A 15,368-nucleotide genomic window follows, 5' to 3' on the forward strand; every position below is an offset into this window, starting at 1 on the left:
TATTATTTTCCAATAATGCCTCAAACCCAGAGTTATCTCTCCCTAGAGTCTATAGGGAGCATAAACTTGAGTAAATACACGTGATGCTAAAACAAACATAAAACTAAAATCTCGGGCTAGAGAGATGGCTCAGCGACTAATAGTGTTTGTTACTCTTGCACAGGGTTCATGTTTGGTCGCCAGCACTCAGGTGGGGTTGTTCACAACCACCAGTAGCCCCAGCCGCACAGAGGAACATCTCCGGCCTCTGTGAGCACTAGTGAGCCTCCCATAAAGTTATTAACCTAGTTAACTTGAACTTAAACCCCACCAACTTACTGAAAAATACATTTAAAACTTCTCAAAAAGCTCTCCAAACCTATCAAGGTTTAAATGACACCTTTTAAAACCGATCAGAGCTCAAACTGCGTCTTTAACTCATTTTTCTTCCCCAAAGAATTAATGACGTTTTCAAATTAAATTAAAGAAATACATAGTTACTTTCCTTATGACACAATTGTAAATCTGAGACTGGCTTGGGGTTTTGTCTAAGTTATGGGTCCCACTGTGGACAGGTGGGCCACCACACTTACCTGCCCAGCCATCCTGATGCCATGTTAATTTTCATATTGTATGGAATATTTCATTTGGGAAAAATAATGACCACGCTGTGAATTGTCTAAAATGATGCCATCAGAGTCAATCTCCACTTTTGTACCATCCTCTTAGTACTCAGGCTAATTATTCATTACCCTCCTTTCCTGTAGGAATCCAGTCTACAATTTTGCTCTTTATGTTTCTCTCCATCAGTCTGGGATGCTCCATCGAGAAATCAGACAGCTGTAAATAAATACCTGCCTGTGTCCTATTCGGTTGATCTTGCCAATGGACTGACTAAAGAACTCTCCCTTGCTGAAAAGGATTAAAAGGTAAACATTTATGTGGCTGAATATATGATGGGCAAGAGGTCACGTGAACCCACTGAGACCTGCGTGTGTGTTGAGATTAGCCAGAGTGAGCTAACCTTGACCTCCCTGGAAGCCAGTGATAGAGAACATGCCGGTCAAAGGGAGTCTAGGAAGAGTGGACTGTAATTCTGAATTAGTGTTTGGCTGGGACACCAGAATCAATACTTCTCTTTTAGATAAAATTACTAAGGGACTGATAATGATCCAAAGAAGCCTGACCAAGAGCCAGGCTCAATGTGCATTTATTACTTACTAAAACTCTGACTGCATAAAATCAGTAAGTGAGCTATTCTTTTCTTAATTGGGTTGGCCTGACAATCGCGAGGGCCATTTGGAGCCTATATGCAGTCCGTTGATTCTTTCTGATGGTTTGAATATTCCAGACTGCCCTTTTCCACTCTGGTGTCTGTAAGCACATGCGCGAAATGTGCCCAAAGAGACTTTACTTGCTGAGATTATTTTCAGGTGACCCAAGTCACAGCTGCGACTAGTCAGAGTTCTGGGAGCCACATGAAGTCTTCAGAGATCAGAAAACTGTGGTTTTTAGAGGCCATGAGGGATGGCCTGCGAGAACAGCTTAAGTTGTGAGAAAAGTCTAAGTGCTAGGGGAAATTTAGCACATCAGGTAATAATATCTTTTTATGCAGTAGCCTGGGGGTGTGAAGCTCCACAGATGGAAAAGAATTCAACGGTAGTAACCTTTTACCATTTCTGGATTCACCTCTGAAGTCTAATTTGGATGTATTTCACCTCCGACTTCAGAGGTGCAGATAAGGTGTAACTGCCTGGGAGCACTTTCAGTCACACTGGGAGCACTTTAGTCACATCACCATCTCAGAAACCCCTTCTTATTCTCCGTATCTTCTCGTAACTGGCAACACAGTTTCAGAATTCATTATAAAAAATATCCTTGCTCCAATTTGTTTGTATCTAATTGTTTTCCAAGAAGAAATGGCCATTGATTTTTGGTTGTACAAATAAAGGCTGTATGAAATTTGTCCTCTGAAACTTCCCAGAGTTAGGAGGAAATTTAAAATTATATTTTAAAAGATGAAATTTCTGAGCTATGCCCGTTCGATGCATTTTTAACCCATACTTTGACACTACATATCCTTTGGATGTATACCATGCACATAGGATACTGTACTTGTTACATGGTCCCCTCGGAGACAAAATGCCCGTCAAAAGCAGCTTGAGAGGGCAAGGTTCATAGTAAGCCATGGAAAGAAAGATCCTTCTGGCTGGGAAGCCATGGAGGCAGAGTGTGAGGCAGCTGGTCACCTCGAATCTTCAGTCAGGAAGCAGAGAGGGAGGACGGGAGGGAGAGAAATGCAGGCGTACAGCTCAATTTCTCCTTTTGTTTGGCCTATGTATGGAATGGTGTTGACCACATTTGGCACGGATCGTCGTCCTCTTCAGTGATAAACCTTTTTTGGAAACACTCTAAGAGATACACCTATAGGTGGGTTTCCACAGTCGACAATGAAAGGTAAGCATTGCAGATGTAATCAATCAATTGATCAGTTGATTGATCCATTGATCTTTCTTCCTACATATGTAACATAATAAATTCATAGTACTCAAATCACCATTGTCCTTGAAAAGAAAGGAAGAACTGAATTGGGAAAGGATAATAGGGGGAACATCTATATGTTACTTCAAAAAAAATATGAGGCGGGGCATGCACCGCTGTTCGTTCCAGCCAAGAAACAAGTCGGCCATGAAGCCGCACTGCAGCTCTTAAAGATACAGGAAAGATAACCTGTGGAACCCAGGTTGGATGATTCACCGAATTTTAATCCCGTTCACCAGCAGCAACGCCAAGTCGCTGGAGGTGTGTGCCAACTTCATGGGGCACAAAGGAAGAGGTCTTCTATGAAGCACTAGTGCGCATGCCTGGCAAAAACGCTCAGCGTCACTACACGGAGAACACCTCGTGGAGAAGGTTCTAAGAAGTGGGGTCCTTTCCGGAAGAGCATCCACAAGCCATTCAACAGTTCACATAGTCCTTCTGAGATTGCTAAACAGGTTACTGCTGTCAGTACTGAGCAGTGGTGAAGGCTGAAGTCAGTGTTGAAGATGCCCAAGTCAACTGGTTTAATAAGTTGACTTAATCAGAAAAAATAAAAAGAAAAAAAATATGTATATGTGTATTCACATACAGGTTTGTACATGTCTGTGCGGTAGCCACGAAGGCCAGAAAAGGGTGACAGATCCCCTAGAGATGGCGTTACTGGCAGTGAGCAACCGGTGTGGGTGATGGACACTGAATCTCTCAACTGTGGAGGCATCTCTCTGGCTCCTATAATGAAGGGTTTTCTCTGTCGAAGAAAAACCTTACTATGGTAAAAATACCAGTACTGATTAAAGTCGCACAGTAGGTTCAGATGTTTATAACATTTGTTGTGGGGTACTAGCCTCTGAGCCGCCACCTTCATCAGATCACCTGTGTCTGATTAAAATGAACATGGTGGCAGCTGGGGCTTTTTGCCTTCCCTCATAGGAGGAGAAGTGGGGAGGGTCCGGGGACTTTTACCTGAGCATCTAAGCACTTCTTCCGACCAGTTGGATGCAATTCTGCCCTAATGCCTAGGGGAGGGGCTAGAGGATATAGGAGGGGAAGGGCTTGGGATGGTATTGCATACACTCAGTCTTCAGGAGGAGGCATCCCCTCTGGGTGCAGAACTTCCGCTGTGGCTGCTTGCTCAGGATAAACTGGTGGGACCATGACTCATTTTGTCACTGGGACCACAGGAGGAGGGGTAAGTGTTGTTTACATCAACCCGCGAGAAATGTTTATTGTATTTTACTGTATTTTCAACACAATTTCAGGGAAATGTTTTATTGATACAAGGTAGCTACTGTAGCTTGGTCTTGCCTGGAAGTCACTATGTAGCAGGTGCTGGCATTGGACTTGCAGTGATCCTCCAGCCTCAGCTTCCCGAGTACTGGGCTCTCAGGCATGTACCTCTGTGCCTGAACTATAGGAAGGAAGATGGTTTAGTGTTTCAGTCCTGGCGAGCTCTTTCTTAGCCTTGTTTCCTTCGACTTCTTACATTCTTGTCCTTCATTCTTCACCTAAGGAAAAGAATTACTTTGGCATGTTTAAAGAATGTTGAAAATCTCCTTTAGATTTTTTGAGAGGAAAAAAAATCCCTGCTAACTCATGTGATGGTTTGTATATGCTCCACCCAGGGAGTGGTACTATTAGAAGGTATGGTGCTGTTGGAGTAGGTATGGCCTTGTTGGAATAGGTATGGCCTTGTTGAGGTAGGTGTGTCAGTTTGTCAGTTCCTCAGAAAATTGGACATAGTATTACCTGGGGACCCAGTTGTACCACTTCTGGGCATATACTCAGAAAATGCTCCAACATGTAATAAGGACACATGCTCCACTATGTTCATAGCAGCCTTATTTATAATAGCCAGAAGCTGGAAAGAACCCAGATGTCCTTAAAAGAGAAGTGGATACAGAAATTGTGGTATATTTACATAATGGAGTACTACTCAGCTATTAAAAAATGATGAATTCATGAAATTCTTAGGCAAATGGATAGAACTAGAAAATATCATCCTGAGTGATGTAACCCAATCACAAAAGAAGTCACTTGATATGCACTCACTGATAAGTGGATATTAGCCCCAAAGCTCCAAATACCCAAAGATACAATTCACAGACCACATGAAGCTCAAGAAGAAGGAAGACCAAAGTGTGGGTTCATGGTCCTTCTTAGAAGAGGGAACAAAATAATTACAGGAACAAATATGGTGGTAAAGTGTAGAGCAGAGACTGAAGGAAAGGATACCTAGAGACTGTCCCATGTGGGAATTCATCCCATATACAGTTACCAAACCCAGACACTTGTAGATGCCAAGAAGTGCATGCTGAAAGGAGCCTGATATGGCCGTCTTCTGAGAGGCCCTGCCAGAGCCTTACAAATACAGAGGAGGATGCTCACAGCCAACCATTGGACTGAGTGCGGGGTCCCCAATAGAGGAGTTAGAGAAAGGACTGAAGGAGTTGAAGGGGATTGCAACTCCACAGGAAGAACAACAATATCAACCAACCAGTCCCCAAAGAGCTCACAGGGACTAAACCACCAACAAAGGAGTACACATGGCTCCAGCTGCATATGTAGCAGAGAATGGCCTTGTTATGCATCAATGGGAGGAGAGGTCCTTGGTCTTCTGAAGGCTAGATAGATGCCCCATTGTAGGGGAACTGAGGGAGGGAAGTGGGAGTGGTGGGTGAAGGAACACCCTCATAGAAGCAGGGGGAGGGAGGATGGGATAGGGGGTTTCCAGCAGGGGGACCTAATAGACATTATACCCCTTCATTAGCTCCTTCTAAAAGGGGAACACCCAATTGTACAATCACCCAATGAATGATACAGTTAGCTGCCTGATGCTCAGCTGCCTGACTATTCATAAAGAGAACTTCCTGGACGTTAGAGAACGGATGGCACCGAGTCCCAGGCTGAGAGGTGTTTCCTGTCATTCTAAACTAGGCCAGAAGACAATGAAGTGTGCGGTGAGCACTCTCACATTTCGTTAGATGCACCGTCTCTGAACCAGCTTACTCAGAACTTCAGGATGGCGGTGTGCAGTTACCAACTGTTAAGTCAAAGATTCTGGACTGTTTAGGTAAGTGGATGGGGTTGATTTACCTCAACACAGAATCAACAGTGATACACTGGATAAACTGATATCGGTGCAACAATTTATATGCCGAGACAGTGTGCCTCCGACCCCCACCCATGTGCGCATGTACATGTGTGTGTTAGGATTAATGTATGCATAGGCACAGGTGACTTGCCCGTGCAGGCACAGGTGGAGGCCAGGTCTTTGTGTCTGGTGTCTTCTTCAGTTATTATTATTATTTTTATTATTATTTTTGAGGCAGGGTCTTTCACTGAATGTGGGTGGAGCTCACTAATCAGCTAGCCTGGATCTCAGCCTGGGGTCCTCCAGTGTCCGTCCCTGACAGTGTTGGCTTAGAGTTGGTCACGGTCATCCCTGGATTTTACATGGGTCCTTGTACTTATGTAGCAAGCACTTCTCCCACGGAGCCACACTCTCCCAAGCCAACCCCATGATAGAAGGTTTGAGTCTTGCCTCTCATCTTCTACCACTGATGCTGTCCCCCTTCCTAACCCATGTGCTTGGACACTTGGTTCCTAGACACTTGGTTCCTAGCCGCCCTAGATATGGTGGCTTCTGAAGACTGTGAAACCTTTAGGAGGTGGGGGTTGGCTGAAGGAAGCAGGTTGCTGGGGCGTGGACTGACACTTGTAGGCCAGACATGCTCTAGATCCAGTCTTTCTCAGCTTCCTGATCCACTAAGGGTTAAACAACAGCCTCGTGTGCTGTGTCTTCTGCACCACGGAGTATATTCTCTCTAACTGTGAACCGGTGCAAACCGTTGCTCCTTTAAGTTGCTTCTTGTTAGATGTTTGATCACAGCAACAGAAGTACCCAACACTAGGTCATATTATGGAATTTTCTTGTTTCAGTTTTGTGTGTGTGGGGGGGGGTGAGGGGAGGGCAAGAAGTCATCAAATGTGTCTATTAAATCCATCTAAGCCTTCTTAATTTTTAGAGGTTCCCAAAGGGTTTGTCTAAACTCCACAGTGACACCACAGGATGCGAATACCAAGGATCCAAACACTGATAAACTCAGAGAAAGTCTTGGGTATGTGAGTCCCAAGCTGGAGGCTTCAGGGGAGTTGGTGCCAGTGCTCAAGGGACTTACCATCTTTGGCTGATGTGACCAGGTCTCCTGCTCAGGATCACATGATATGGCGAACCTGACTTTACCCTTGGGAATCGGTGGTAGCTCTCTTTGTTTGAAGGTTGCTTTCAGAATTGTGCGTGCTCACAAGTGCCCTCATGACTGTATCCAGCCATCCCCGTTTTCCTAAACCTGCACAAAAGTATGCTCACCCACAGACTAAGTGGGGTTTCGGTGCTCTGACCTCTGTGCTGCAGGTGGTGCTGGTTTTGACTGTCACTGTCTATCCGCAGGACTTTGGGTTGTCCTCATGCTGAGCTAGCAGGTCACCTCAGTTTTGAGAAGAGTAAGTAGTATTTAGCTGCTGACTCAGCATCCCCCTTTTGGTGCAGTGGCTTCTGGTCAGTCTTCCAATTGACTTTAGGATGTTTAATGACTTAGAAAAGAGCATTTAATCCTACACTTCTAGGCTGTGCCTCGGGAAATCATTGCCTCTATGAAGTTGTCCAAGGCGAGCTTGATAAGCCTCTGAAGGCACAGAAGAACTGTTTGGAGAGGGGCCTATACATCTCGATCTACAGCTACAGCGTCACATGCTACCCCTCAGAAACGGACCTTTTAATGATTTCATCCTGTCAAAAATCGCATATTTCAAAACATTAGAAAGTTGACTTGCACAAATATAAAACAAGCATGGATCAGGTAAGTCACCTGGGTCTCTGTTGACTAAAGTCTTTAAGGTAGTATGCATATCAGAGCTTGGCTCAACAGTTAGTCAGACTAAGTATACCATGGTGAAGATTAGCCAGACTTTGGGCAGACCTACACGCAAATGCTGTAGTATGACATTGAAAGCTGCCAGAGGTTTCTCTGTTGGTTTACTTTCAAGTTTTGGATACATTTTTCCTTAATAATATCCTTCAGTTATACATAACCTTCAATTTTTTGAAAGGTTCCATTCTAGCCTAGGTTAACCCGGAACTTACTGTATAGCCCAGGCTGGCCTTGAACTCACAGAAGTTTTTTCTGTTCATTACGTCCGAGTCCCACTCCCAAATTCTGGGCTTACAGGCAAGACTCACCACGCAGCTAAAGACTATTCTTGGTTGCTAAAAGCCTAGAATATGCCCAGATGTCTGTGGTATAGTCAATGGCAGTACTTCATCTATCTGAAGAGGACTCTGAGAATTTTTATAAAGAATTAAAGTACAAAGTGTTACATATGCGAATTATCTTAGGTTGGTAAATACTCGATATTGACATGAACCAAAGGATTATTCTGTATCTCATAAGTGTGTGCAAATATTATGTCAACCAAAACAGGCTAGAGAGGTGGCTCAGAGGTCAGGAGCAATGGCTACTTTTTTGGAGGACCTAGGTTTGATTCTCAGCATCCACATGGGTAGTTCACAACCATCTGTAACTCCAATCTTAGGATATGTGACATACTCTGCTGGCTCCCATGGGCACAGGCACGTCAAGTGACACACAGACATCCATACAGGCAAAACATCCATACACACGTAAAATAAAAGCAACAACAACAAAAACAGGTTCCGAAGAGGTGGCTTAGAGGTTAAAAGCACTTACTACTATTGCAAAAGGTCTTGGGTCTGCTTCTCAGTACCCATGTCAAGTAGTTCACAACCATATGTAATTCTCCAACGCCCTCTTTTGGACTCTGCAGGCACTGGACTCACATATACACACAGTTAAAATCAGTCATAGAAAGATACTACATTTTGACCCTGTGCCTTCTCATTACTGGATCAAGGTGTAAGGTGACTGAATTGGCCTATTGGCATGTAGTGAGCAAATACATAAGACCCATGCTGGTGAGGTCCTCTGAAGATAATCCTTGTTAGTCCCTAGGTTTCTCCTTTCATACACTTAAGTACTGCCATATTGTCTCACAGGTTCACCCCCTGCTCTTCTTCCAATCTCTGCTCCCTTCAGGCTGGATTGCTTTTAAAGTCTTTTAAGTTGCCAGTTCTGTTTGTTTTCTAAAATAGATCAGCACATAAAATAGAGACAGATATCCATTTTTTAATATTTACCCTCTGTCTGTCTGTCTCTCTGTCTGTCTCTGTCTGTCTCTGTCTGTCTCTGTCTCTCTGTCTCTCTGTCTCTCTGTCTGTTTGTCTGTCTGTCTCTGTCTGTCTCTGTCTCTGTCTCTGTCTCTGTCTCTGTCTCTGTCTCTGTCTCTGTCTCTCTCTCTCTCTCTCTCTGTCTAAGTGCATGTATAGAGGTGAGAAGACAACTTTTAGGACTCGTTTCTCTCCTTCTACAACACCATCCTGGGACCGAGCTCAGGTTGTCAGCTTTGGTGGCAAGTGCCTTTACTGGCTGAGCCAACTTGCCTGCCCTAAAAAAAAAAGCTATTCCTCATGAGATGCAGATTTCCTATGTCCTGGGTAGATAAGAGGACGTATAATGGTATCTTTTTATTCTATTATTTCTTAAGATCAGATTAATTACTGTAACGAGGAGTTTTCCATCCTAATGCAAGGATGTCCTTAGCCCTATGCTGGTGTGACAGCATGGAGTCCAGCACCCTCTGCAGGCCTTCCTCTTGCTGTTTATAGGAGTGTGTTCAGCCTCTTAATTTCCTGTCCAGTGCATGACAGGCAGGTGTTCAGGAGCAGAGCTGATCTCATTGGCTTTCTGTAGCTGCGTACACCTTCCCGAAATCATTAAGCTTCACTCTCCACAAGCGAGACACTTTATTTTTAAAATGAGGGTTGTTATTTGCGTTCGTGTATCTCTCTTTCTTGCATATGCATTTCTCTTTGTCATATTGTTCAAGAACAGCGTGAACCACTCTGTATCTGATCAAAGAAACTACCTTCTACCAATCAGGGGACATTTTGGGTAGGAAATTGTGAACCATCTGTCACATATCAAAAAGCAAACCAAAACCCCTGCGCCATCTCTCTACCCACATGCCCTTCTACATTCTTAAAGCAGCACAAATTACGTGTTCACCACAGTCCAGAACCTCTCCATGGTGGGTAGATGCACATCAAGGTGATATGGCACTCAGCCTCTGTCTCCAGCTACTTGGGAAACTGAGGTGGGGGCATCACTTGAGCCGAAGAGATCACAGCCAGTCTCAGTGTGGTGGTTTGAATGAGAATGGCCTCCATAGGTTAAAAAGTGTTTCATATTCACACACTAAAAGAAAAATACAACATTCATTTCTGTTATGAACTAGAGACACCCAGAAAGCCTGTAGCTCCAATTCTTTACCTACAGAGGTTTCAAGTGAACAAAATCGCAACAATTTATCAGACCCAAATACAAAGACTTTTCTTCATGCCTAAGGGCACGGAGTTTTTCCTAAGTGGTTTTAACTCACAAATATACACAAGCAAACAATCAAACTGTCAACTAATCCAGATTACCTGTTGTCTCTTCTTACACGCGTTCTCGCGACCGGCCAGGAAGAACGCAGCAAACCGGAATCTTCTGCGGCAAAACTTTATTGCTTACATCTTCAGGAGCAAGAGTGCAAGAGTGCAAGAGCTCTATTGCTTACATCTTCAGGAGCCAGAGCGCAAGAGCGCAAGAGTGCAAGAGCAAAAGCAAGAGCACAAGAGCTTTATTGCTTACATCTTCAGGAGCAAGAAGCAAGAGCCAGAGCAAGAGCTCTATTGCTTACATCTTTAGGAGCCAGAGCGCAAGAGCGCAAGAGCAAAAGCAAGAGTGCAAAAGCTTTATTGCTTACATCTTCAGGAGCAAGAAGCAAGAGCCAGAGCAAGAGAGAGAATGGCGAAACCCCGTCCCTTTTAAGGAGAATTATTCTCCGCCTAGGACGTATTACTCCTTGATTGGCTGCAGCCCATCGGCCGAGTTGTCGTCACGGGGAAGGCAGAGCACATGGGGTGGAAAACTACCCTTGGCACATGCGCAGATTATTTGTTTACCACTTAGAACACAGGATGTCAGCGCCATCTTGCAACGGCGAATGTGAGGGCGGCTCCCCACAGTCTCTCACCCAGAAAACCCGAAGTCCCATTATACTGATAGCAATCACTAAATGTACATTCTATCAAACTAAACATCTAACGTTAGTGCTCCTATATACTCTAATTGCACCTAATAAAGAAAGCACGAGATGTTCCTCTCAGAAAGCAGTGTATCACAGGTTCTAGCCATTGGCTCTCACAAGGAAGAACCTCAGAAGATATTCAAACATACGTTTAAAAGTCATGGCTCTCATAAATTGTATCAACAGTTAAGAGCACTTTCTGCTCTTGCAGAGGATCTAGGTTCAGTTCCTGGCATCCACAGCGAGAAGCTCACAACCTTAATCCAACCTCTAGGGGATGCGATGCCCTCTTCTGGTATCTAATGTAGTGAGAACAATGCGAGCTTATCCCCAACCAGGTTACAAATAAATGAGACCCAAACTATGGTTATTTTATTTGGCTTTGACAATTACTGGGGGGTAACCCCTAATCTACTCTTCTAACAACAGGCCTGGCTACCTCCCAGCTGTGTACCCCAGATACTTGCTGTTTCTCCTGGCTGTGTGCTCATGGTTCATCTCCCATCATGGTGGCTTCCTCCTCCTCCTCCTTCCTCTTTCCTCCTGATCTCTCTTTCTCCAACCAGGTCACTCCTCAGCCACCTACCTCTAATTTCTCCAGTAATTGACTGTAGCCAACTTTTTTTTTTTCTAAAGATGTATTTATTTTATGTATATGAGTACACTGTAGCTGTCTTCAGACACACCAGAAGAGGGCATCGGATCCCATTGCAGATGGTTGTGAGCCACGATGTAGTTGCTGGGAACTGAACTCAGGACCTCTGGCAGAGCAGTTATTGCTCTTAACCACTGAGCCATCTCTCCATTCCGGCTGTATTTAACCAACTTTATTTAACCAAAAAATTTAAATCAAGGAACAAGTTTTGTACGATGGAAGCTTGTAAACAGGAGAAGGCCTAGACCGTTAGGAATGGAATTTAGCATCACAACACACAGTGACAGACCAAACCTCAACAGTCTAATGGTATTGCATGCATGTGCATGCCCATGACACACATACACACACAGACGCACAGGCACACACACAAAGACACATACACAGAGACACACCAATACAGACACATACACACAGGCATAGACACACAGACACACAGACACACAGACACACACACACAGACACACACACACACACACACACAGACACACAGACACACATATAGACATGCACATATACTTAAATATAAAATAATCTAAAACAAAATAAAAAAATCTTGGTAGGGCCGATGAGAAACAGACACGTCTTATAGAGAAATAAAATCTTTAAGATTTAGAATATATTTTTTCATTAGAGAAAAATAATTTCTATGGATAGAAACCATATTTTAAAACAAAAATACAGAAGCTGATCTGTATCTTCACAGCGTTTAAGGATACGATGAATATTAATAATTCAAAAGAGATATTTTCTTCTAAGAAAATAAGTAAACCTTGCACAAGCCTCGTTCCAATATGATGCTAAAAATAATAATGACCTTTCCCCCATATCCAAGTTTTTAGCATTTTTCCTAATTATTTTAAACACAAAGGTTTGAATGTCATTCTTACACTATACCGTGATGCATTAAAAAGAGGTCTTTGAAATCTGTTACTAACTTGATTTGAAAAGAATTCCCCAAGTTTGCCTGGCGTTTAGTTTCTTATTCCTTATGTGGGTAAATGGAGATCCACTCCATTTCTTACAGTTTAGAGTTTTGGTGGTGATTTTTAAAAAACATTCACTTTCCCCCCTTATTTTGTCCCTTGCCTTAAGGGGTAGAGGTGGCTTTCCTTCTCGTGTGTGTGAACTGACAAGACGGTTTCCTTCTGTGTCCACTCAGCAGGCCAAGGGCTTGCAAGGCTTCTTGTTCTCTTCAAGTGACCTGCTCTGTGAGAAGCTACAGTTACCTTGTCAGGACACTCACGCTTCCCAAGAGAAGACCAGAGGCCCTTAACCCCCAGGCACATATTCGGGTCACCTGAGGCAGAAGTTCTAGCTAAATGTGCAAGTCTTCCCTGGAAATCCCTGAGCGACCGTAAGCCATATCACTCAGCAAGGCATTTTTGAACCCCTCAGCCACAGAAACTATGTAGTAAGAAATATTCATTTAAACTACCAAATTTTGAAGCAGATTCTAGTATAGCAATGTTCTCATTCATCCGTGTATGTATCCAAGCTGACCCTGGGTGCTATAGAGATAGTCCAGGGTGACCTTGAATTTTCATTTCTCCTGCATTGCCCTCCTGAGCGCTGTGATTACAGCATCCGCCATTGCACTGGGTTTTACGTGGTGCTAGATCGGGCAAGCACTACCAACCGAGCTGGGTCTCCAGCCTTCATTTTGCATTTCTTGAGACAAGGTCCCATTTCATAGTGTAGGCTGCTCTGGAACTCATTGTGTAGTCCAGGCTGGCCTCCAGTGACTGGTAAACCCGTGCCTCTGCCTCCGGAGGGGTTACAGGTGTGAACCACTGCCCCCTGGTTGAGATAGGAACTGCTACTTAATACATACTCTTAAATTTTCCTCTTCTTTGAGAGTTAGGAAAGTAGAATTTTGTCCCCAACGTAACGGAATCAATTTCTGTCGCACTAGAAACAGGAGGGCTTATAACATATTGTGCCATCTGGTCCACTGCTTGGTTTTCAGGGGACCCTGCATATGGCGCCTCCTGGTTCTCACCTGCTAACTGAACATCATTCAAAAGGTGACTAGGAAGGACTTCGGGGTCCACAGAAATGGGATGTTTATGTTTGTAGAAATATATTCTGAAAAAAAAAATTCTTGAAGTTTGATTTAAATGTCCCAAGAGTGAAAAAACAAACGTCTAATCGGTGTAAGGAAAAGGACAGATGATTTCTGACAAAATGACGAGGTCGGAATGCGGAGCCGCTCCCCACAGTCTAACCCTTGAGAAAGGCTCAAGCCCCTGAATTAGTGAAATGAGTGCAGAGAGGGGGGTGCGAGGAACTGAGCTCTGCTTCTCTGGAAGAGCTGCAAACGCTCCCAGCAGCTGAGCTATCGCTACAGTCCAATATAGACATTTTATCCAAATGTAAAAAACACAGCTACTAATGATAGCAATGTTGAATGTTTCAGATAAAATACATTTAATCAAGTGTGTATTGGCAGGGTTTATGAATTTCCAAGAGATGGTGACAATAGTTTAAGGTTAAAACTTTTACTTATTATTATTATTATTATTATTATTATTATTATTATTTAGGTCTCTCAAGTGCCTGGTGTCCTTGAAGGACAGAGAGGATCTGTTTGGATCTTTTGGAACTAAAATTACACATGGTTGCGGGTCACCACACAGGTGCTGGATAGTAATTCCAGTCATCTAGAAGAGCAACCATTGCTCTTAACTGCTGATCTGTCTCTCTAGCCCTCCTAGTTTTTAAGGCGTATGACCATATATGTTCATTTTGACACGGGCTATGGTTTTATAAGAGTAATGATCCAAGGAACAATGTTGATGTCCTTAGATTGCGGGGTCATTTTATTTGTGTGTTTGATTTTGGATTTATTGGTTGATCGATTGGATTTCGGAGACAAGGTTTCTCTGTGTAACACTGTTTGTCCTGGAACTGGCTTTGTGAATCAGGCTGCCTTCAAACTCAGCGCCACCAGCTTCTGTCTCTTGAGTGGTGAAATTAAAGGCGTGACTCTCCATGCCTGACTCCCTTAGGTTGCTTTTTATTCAAGAAAACATAGCTTTCTCTGCCCACATAAGGTCCCTGGGATCAAGGTATCTGTACACTTATGAATCATAGCACTACGAGCTAGTCTATATTTTCCTGGGTTTTTCTTCCTTTTGTCAGGAAAGGATTTCATTGTGTATTTATTTCCAGCTAGCCTGGGTCTTGCTGTGTAGCTCAGGCTAGCCTCTAATTTAGAGCAATCTAGCTTCTTTAAGTATGTGAACTGCAGGTATGGGCACCATATCAGCTCATCCGGCAGAAGAGGTCCCATCCTCTTGCCTCTGGCATTGCTGTCAGATGAAACATGGGCCCAGTATCTGCTCGGATATAAATGATCTCTAGAACTGCCCCTCCTCCCAAGGCAAGGTTGCTAAGCAACCTGAGGAGGGCCCCGAAACCTTTAGGTTTCTTGTCTTGCACTAGCCTGGGGTTCCTGGTTTTGAGGCAGAACAAGTGTATCAGGATGAGGCACTCCCTAGAGTAGAACTGGATTGAATGAAGGCTGTCAGCATGTCAGGTAAGAGAAAGAGTTTCTTAGAAGGAAGGAAGCCATGCCCCAGAGCAGGGGCGTCCCAGAGAGTAAGACACACGTAAGTGTGGGTACTGGCTCTTCAGGGGACAAACAGCTCATTGTTTTTGATGTTTATGGTGGTCATATAGAACATCTTAGTAGATTTTGGGTTGCCAGGAAGCCTGAATGGGCTCTCCCTGGTTCTGAAGTCCAGCTCTCAGGGCTACGATCCCTAAGGTAAAGTCTAGTTCATAGGGTACTGGGAGGTAGACTATATCACTGTAACCAAAGTTAACAGCTTTAGCTGAGATTCTTAGATGAAGCCTGCAGAAAGGAGTGAAGCCCTGTCCAAGTCTAGACAGGCAGCTCTTAAGCTGGGTCCATTTAGCATCTATCTATACATTAACAGATCTGTCCGTGAGAGGAGTGTTAACTCTATGCTGGCTGGGT

General features: G+C 43.8%; 3 long non-coding RNA genes across 3 annotated transcripts in view; 2 read left to right on the forward strand and 1 right to left on the reverse strand.

The window, feature by feature from the left end:
- 4930407I02Rik overlaps nucleotides 1-15,368 on the reverse strand; it is a 28,283-nt gene that overhangs the window by 9,960 nt on the left and 2,955 nt on the right. The gene's annotated exons all lie outside the window — the stretch shown is intronic.
- Gm52926 lies at nucleotides 795-2,978 on the forward strand. Its single transcript, XR_003956547.1, has 3 exons — nucleotides 795-908; nucleotides 2,367-2,436; nucleotides 2,760-2,978. It is a non-coding gene; the product is annotated as a predicted gene, 52926 (long non-coding RNA).
- The window catches only part of D6Ertd474e (DNA segment, Chr 6, ERATO Doi 474, expressed), a 51,992-nt gene continuing 40,207 nt past the window's right edge, over nucleotides 3,584-15,368 (forward strand). Inside the window, exons 1-3 of the long non-coding RNA NR_027803.1 lie at nucleotides 3,584-3,709; nucleotides 5,455-5,590; nucleotides 7,147-7,379. This is a non-coding gene — a long non-coding RNA (DNA segment, Chr 6, ERATO Doi 474, expressed). The remainder of the gene's footprint in view (nucleotides 3,710-5,454; nucleotides 5,591-7,146; nucleotides 7,380-15,368) is intronic.

This window comes from Mus musculus, chromosome 6, assembly GCF_000001635.26.
Source record: "Mus musculus strain C57BL/6J chromosome 6, GRCm38.p6 C57BL/6J".
Lineage (NCBI taxonomy): Eukaryota > Metazoa > Chordata > Mammalia > Rodentia > Muridae > Mus > Mus musculus.